Source organism: Electrophorus electricus, chromosome 9 (genome assembly GCF_013358815.1).
Source record: "Electrophorus electricus isolate fEleEle1 chromosome 9, fEleEle1.pri, whole genome shotgun sequence".
In the NCBI taxonomy this organism is placed as follows: domain Eukaryota; kingdom Metazoa; phylum Chordata; class Actinopteri; order Gymnotiformes; family Gymnotidae; genus Electrophorus; species Electrophorus electricus.
In genome coordinates, this window is record NC_049543.1 from 15,216,818 (window position 1) to 15,223,873 (window position 7,056).

General features: G+C 39.8%; 1 non-coding gene across 1 annotated transcript; it reads right to left on the reverse strand.

Annotated features, from left to right (window-relative positions):
* Positions 1 to 879: 879 nt before the first annotated feature.
* trnae-cuc lies at positions 880 to 951 on the reverse strand. Its single transcript has one exon. It is a non-coding gene; the product is annotated as a tRNA-Glu (tRNA).
* Between the last annotated feature and the right edge of the window lie 6,105 nt (positions 952 to 7,056).

The following is a 7,056-nucleotide window of genomic DNA, read 5'->3' on the forward strand; positions in this document are numbered from 1 at the left end:
GAAAGTTGCCAACCCTATTAAAATATTAGGTTTATAGTATAATATTTGAATTAAACAGACAAAGCGTTAATCACAATCATTTGCATGATGATTAAATCTTGAACCAAAAATGTATCAGAGAGCTCTAGTGTTTTTTAGAGACACACACCCAATAAAACTGTGCTTGACCATTTCTTACCTTCTATATCATTCTCTGCAGTTTACAGAGAAAGACCTGACACTGGGTAATGCCGTTGTCTATTCGAAGGCCAAAACAACAACAATCTTGGTTATCAAAGACTCACTCCACCCTGACCACAGCCTCTTCTTTTAGAAGCCATGAGAAAACCACCATCGCAGCTTGAGAGCACAAATCTAGCCTCTTAAGAGGTGTTATGTTCCACAGGCAGTTCGATATCTCAATGCGGTCCACATGAAAGCAATTTTCTTTCCATGAGTGCAAATTGCACTTTTAATGCCTGATATTTCAGCCACTCATTTCTCTCACTACATGACGAAACTCTAGAAACTTTTCTCCAAAAGCACTGAATGTTATTCTAACCCTTTATGGCCTTTCTCTATTCATGTACACAAAGTCCAGTATGATTCCAAATGTCATCAAAAGATATATCTGTTTGTAGCTGAACAACTTATACAATGTGATCTTTCTTCTTTGTGTCAAATGAACTTAACAATTGAAACATCCAAAACTGGCTGTGTTTCTTGCCAACATACTGGTGTTTGGACATGTGGGATTACTTGCACGTCACTTTCAATAGCTCAGTTGGTAGAGTAGAAGTTAAAACTGTCATCCTTAGGCTGTCGGTTCAACTCCGACTCCCACAAACTTTATGTTTTAATGCAGAATCTGTCATTTTATATGAGCAAAAAAAGAGGTTTTTCCCTGACCGGGAATCGAACCCGGGCCGCGGCGGTGAGAGCGCCGAATCCTAACCACTAGACAATCAGGGAGAAAGCTGCAGAGGTTACCTGACCAGACCATTTTTCAAAGTCTGCACGCCTACTATTCTGACAATGTTTGGATGCATACTGGAATTGGTATGCATGAGTGGAAAAAGGCCATAAAGCGAGTTATTCATCTTTCTCTTTGTTCTACAAAAAAAAGAAGTTTGCAAGAGTCAGGGCTCTTTTTTACCATCTGGGAAAAGAGGGAACGCTGGTGTCACTAACACATGGAAAGAGCTGTTATAGTATTCCCCATTTGTCTCCTTAATGTTTCTGACATTTTAACCACTCATTTCTCTCTCTACATGAAAACACTGTAGAAAACTTTCTCCAAAAAATACGGAATGTTATTCTAAGTACTCAGACAATAGTCTTTTCCTCCCCCTTCTGACGCGTGAACTTATAGACGCCCTTGATTGCACGGTGTCTCTGTAATTGACAGGGGAGAGAGCGTATGCCCCTCCCTCTCTCCCTAAGAGTACAGCCAATTATGCTCTTCTAGACTCTCGGCCACAAATGGCTGTGACACCATCAGTTTCAAAGTTAAACACAACTCCTATAGTACTAATAAAAGCTTCACACTCACCTCAGCTGGGAGATGGCAGACACTGAAGGAAACTCCTCACTTCACTCTCTTCATCTGACCAGTCATTAAGCTCCACTGATTTCTTCACTGTTTGGAGTTTCAGCACTTCTAGGAAGAGGGAGGTCTTTCTCTCTGAGGTCTATGTAGCAGACTGCAGATGCTGACTGGTAAACTGGCTGTAATGCTGGAAGGACACTCCTGCCTAGTTTGAGTCTCAGAGTCCTTCACATGAGAGTACAAATCCAGCAGGAAATCTTGTTCATCATATGCATATGACATCAGTTTCTTTATAGGTCTGTTAATAGTCTCTCTCTGATGAATAGCTTGTTGCAGACTCAGGTTCAGCAGAATTTATTTATTTTTTTAATTTTCCCACTTATAGGAACCTGTCTGATCCTGTGTTGAATCAAACCTGCAAACACAACAACCCATTTATTACATTTTTTTCATTTAAGTTTGATTCAAAATAGCTTTATAGTCAAGACTATCCTGTATAATATTATGGAATAATTAAAAGGCAGGTTTAAAGTTTAATGCAAAGAAACAGCAAAGATCATTTGAAGATGTCATTTATCAGAACACTGGACATAGTGATTTGTAATATTAGAATAGAATCCCTTTATTTACTAAAGGTACACAGAAATGTACACAGGTACACAGAAACTTACTGTATGTAAGAGTGCAAGAGTTCAAAGCAGTATAAGTGCAGATAAAAACCACTACAGTGCCATTGCAGCTTTTAATGCTGTTTCAGTATCAGGGTCTTCAGGAAGGCTCCACCTGGCAACCCTGAAGTGCCTTGCTATGCTTAAAACTGCACACACACACACACACACACACACACACACACACACACACACACACACACACAAACCAAACAAACACTCAACAAGGTGAGTTCTGCTTATTTGTTATTGGAGATTTGTTAAGAAGGCTGATCGCCATTTAAAATTAGATTTCACACACTGTAATTGTTACACTGGTGAGTTTGAGGTAGAGATGCACTTTCATTAATACTGCTTACACTGTGTTTCTTTACAACACGCATGGACGTGTTGAAGCACCTCATATGCATGGAACACTACTACTCAGAGCATTGGATGAATGAAAACAGAAGCTATCTGGCTCACACAATGTTTTAAATGTGCCAAGGGAAAGTCCAAGTGTGGCCATCCTTGAGTGGAGTGGAAGATAAATACGTTTTTTGTCTTTCAAAGCAGCTGTAAGAGTTAGTGGGTCTCATGCAAGAATATTTTCATTATGCTACATTTATTTTGAATTCTTATAACTGTGCCACATCAGATTAATCTTTTAAATTCACCAAATGATCATAATGTTTGTCCATTTAGTTCAAAGTTTGCATATAATACTGTGTATCTATAAATTATTGTATTTGATAATTGCCCCCAAAATGCCTATAAGGCTAAGTGCCTTCCCTGTTTTCATCTCTGGGTAAAAGGAGCCAATTTCCTAATCTGAGGGATTAATAAATGAAAACTTCACTATGACATCATTAGTAGTGGAATTAAGAGCTGTTAAAGGCAAGAAACAGAAAACCATGTTACTCTATTTGTTCATGTTGTCACATAAGATCCCCACTGTCACGTAGATAAATAAGATATGGTCTGATAATTATATTAAAACACATAAATAAGATATGGGGTGATAATTATAGTAAAACACATAAATAAGATATGGTCTGATAGTTAGATTTTCAAAAAGATCTATAAACCTTGATAATTATATTCATAAAGAAAAAAGGTGTGTAGTTGCGCTCAATCCAGGAAAAAAAAAAAGAAAACATATCCTGTAGGTGCATAAAGTAAATAGTAGAATGTAGCTTGCACATTACCAGAAGGAGAATCAAGAGGTTTTGTTAAGTTTTATTGGATTAGTGTGTTAGCTGTTGTGTGTGATATCAGCCAGTGAAACAAGAGCAAGTGTTTCATATTTCAATCTGTCGCCAGCGCTCAGAGCTAGTTTAAAACACATAAATAAGATATGGTTTGATAGATTCAAATACAGTCTCACTAAAGAATGGCCATAAATGACTATAATGAGGTGAAGGGGAGGACAGATGAGAGAACATTTGTCCTGACAGGTGATGTTACACTGACAGGTGCTGGAATGGAGCCTGTTAATTTGGACATTGGCTGTCAATATCAACATCACAAAGTATTAATATTGCAGTGTTTTGGGATTTAAAATAGCATTGACATATGGAGGCCCATGTATAATAATAATAATAATAATAATAATAATAATAATATTAGTAATAATAATTGTTAGAAACTGGATCAAAGTGACCAGTCCCTCAGGTTCGATCTCCTCCAAGTTACCTTCTGCCCTCTGTCCTCTGTAGCCGGATCCGGGGAAGTCAAGAGACACTGACACCAAGGTAGTGAATGAAGAGAATTCAACTTTATTGAGGAAAGCACAGAGTATATATGTGTCCTATATCTACTATCTAAATCTACAGGATGATGGGAAAAGTGAGGTATGTTCTAAGGGTCTACGTAGAAAGGAAAGAGACAAGGTTAGTAAAAATTAGATGTTCTTTGCATGAACGACCCACGAGCTGTTCCCGTACCCGCCATGAGGCACTCCTGTGCTTAAAGAGAGACGGAGAGAGAGAAAGAGAAAGGGAGGGGTAAAGGAGACAAGAAGAGGGAGCGGATGACCTCGGGCGACCAGCTTGTGGTCAAGCCGCCATGTCATGGCTGATAGGCAGAGACCTTGCGTTGGGTGCCTGAATAGAGAAAGGCTCCAGTATCTAACACTTCTAGGCATCAGCAGTAATCCCTGTATTTCTACAGTATTCTAGATCATTGCTATATTGGACTCTAACCTATTGGACTGGCTAGGATGTATTCTATGAATAAATAACAAAGCACTTTTGTAAGTCGCTCTGGATAAGAGTGTCTGCTAAATGCAGTAAATGTAAATGTCCAAGGAAAGCCGACACTAGCAGGCAAACCGAGCATTGCACAGGCCATACTTGAAATTCCCACAATGCTTTTCTCACCAGGCGTATGTCGGGGCAATAACGTCAGTTGGTCCTACCAGACAATTATCAGCATGACGAGAGTCTTTCATATCAATAAATTCTGACAACATTTTGAAAGTGATAAGCAATGGTTAGTTCGAAAGTTATTCATAAACAAGCACGTTGAAAATTACGAAGCAAGAGACTTAGATCAGCTGTTGTCTCTATCGATAGTGTGGGTGACCCATGTGTTCTTAGGATGCAGGTAGGGTCTAACGCCTTCTGTGCTGAGTTGCTGTTTCCAGATTTTAAAAATAGAACGCATTGTTAAACGGCATCTGTAATAGTTAAGCAAAGTGTGTTATAAGTATAAAGTGTTACAGTAAGTGTTTTGGCCCCTGACTGCCATTAGGACAAGCCAAGACAACCGCTCACTACGTTATCTTATCTACTTGTTAAATCAGCCTGAAATTAAGATACAGCTAAAAGTGTTGATTTTTATACTAACATTTTAACAACTTCAGCCAAAGTATTCAGAATGTAAATGTTTGGTCTAGCAGGTATGGCCCACAACTGATGCAGAGAGTGCATGACATGGCAGAGGGGATTCATGTTGGCAAAATGCCCTCCTACAAATTAGTCTCAAATACTGAAGCAAAAAAGAGGCCAAATTCATCTGATGGAAGTAAGTCTAAAAGGGCTTCTTGATGATGTTACCCTGGTGACTTGCATTCTTTCCAGATGCTCAACAACCACTAAAAGTAGTGCATTGCTAAAAACTACTACTTGTTGTGCTGGAGGTGTTGAAAATATGGTTTCCTTGTCATTGTCAGTCTGATTTTATAAGGTTCTACCTGGGTATCGATAGGAGCTGAAACTGTGCATTTGTTGCCCCTCTGAGGAGATGAGCCAATGAGGAAGATGCCCGTGTTCAAATTTGGCTCTAGACCACGCTTTGAGCCGGTGCACTTTGTCAACGGTTGAAGTTGCAGCAGCATTGGCGGAGTGGGACGCAATGGTGAGAAGGAGAACGAGAAGGATCTCAGGAGTGAGAAGCTGAACAGCGGCAAGCAGCGGGAGGCCGGAGACAAAGCCTCTCCTCTCCCTTCTCTGACACAAACACAGTCACGTGTTATATACTCACATAATCCAAAATCCAGCATCTTTTATTTGCTGTTAGCTGGCAAAGAGTAATCAGTATAGTCAGATTCCTTTAATGTAAACACTTGGGAAAATTCCTGCCATGATACCACTTTGGACACAGGGAAGATCTGATAGTAAATATTCTGGCAGGGACAGGCCATGACGGCTTAGGAAAGTTTATAATGAAGGTTAATTACACAATTCCATAAAATATAGAATCAGTTAAAATGATCAAACTTTTAAGTCATTCACTTTTATTTTTATGTAGTTAACCCTTTCTTACCGACTTAGTACAATGACAGGAGTTCATCAGAAACGCTCTCAGTGGCATTTCTGCTTGAATTGGCTTGACTTAGAAATGGTTGGCTAGAAAATTCCTGCCATGAGATCACTTTGGACACAGGGAAGATCTGATAGTAAATATTATGACAGGGTGAGGTCATGACTGCTTAGAAAAGTTTATAATGAAGGTCATGAAAGGTCATTTTTGACTAATTGCAAAAAACGCCATGTAAACATTAGAATGGGAAAGTCAAGCGGTCTGAGCGAAGCGAACTGCGAACGAGGCATGGACCAGACTAACCAGGACCAATATTTTGAAAGGGATCAGAGGAGGATGACATCAAGAATCATTCTGACGATCAAGTGGCGCACGGTCAAGCAAATTGCAGCCAGATACAATGCTGTTGCTCCAACTAACTTGTCTGAATGCACAGGTCATCGTCCCTTAGCACATTTGGATGACCTGTTGAGATGACCTGTTTGAGTGTCATTGCTGTCTGAGGCAAACAGAACGGCAAGGCTCCAGTGGGCAGAAGAGCAGAAAACTAACAGTGGAACATCATCTTGTCAGATGTATCCAAAATTCTGTTGCACTATGATGATGGGAGGGTAAGAATTTGGCATAAGCAGCATGAGTTAAAAGAGTCCTTCCTGTCAGGTGTCAACAGTTCAAGCTGGTAGAGGTGGCATAAAGGTGTGAGGAATGTTTTCTTGGCACACCATGGGTCCTCTGAAATCATTAGACGTTTGAACAGAAGGGCTTACCTATGTATTGTGACCGAGTGCATCCCTTCATGCAGCTGCTTAAACTATGGCAGAAGGACACTTTCAACAATACAAGAAACCCTGCCGCAAGGGTTGTATAATCACGGATTTGTTCCAGTATCAAGACAGCAAATTTTCAATGTTTCCCTGGCCTTCACAGTCCCCAGATCTTAATCCTATAGAACATCCCTGGGTAAAGGTATAACAGGCAATTTAGAACATGTCAGTCCCTCCATGTAATTTGAGAGAAAATATCCTATGAAGATTGGACCAAGATTCCTGCAGAGTATTTTCAGCATATAGTGGAAACTATGCCAGAAAGAATTGCTGTAGTTCTGGAGGCCAAAGA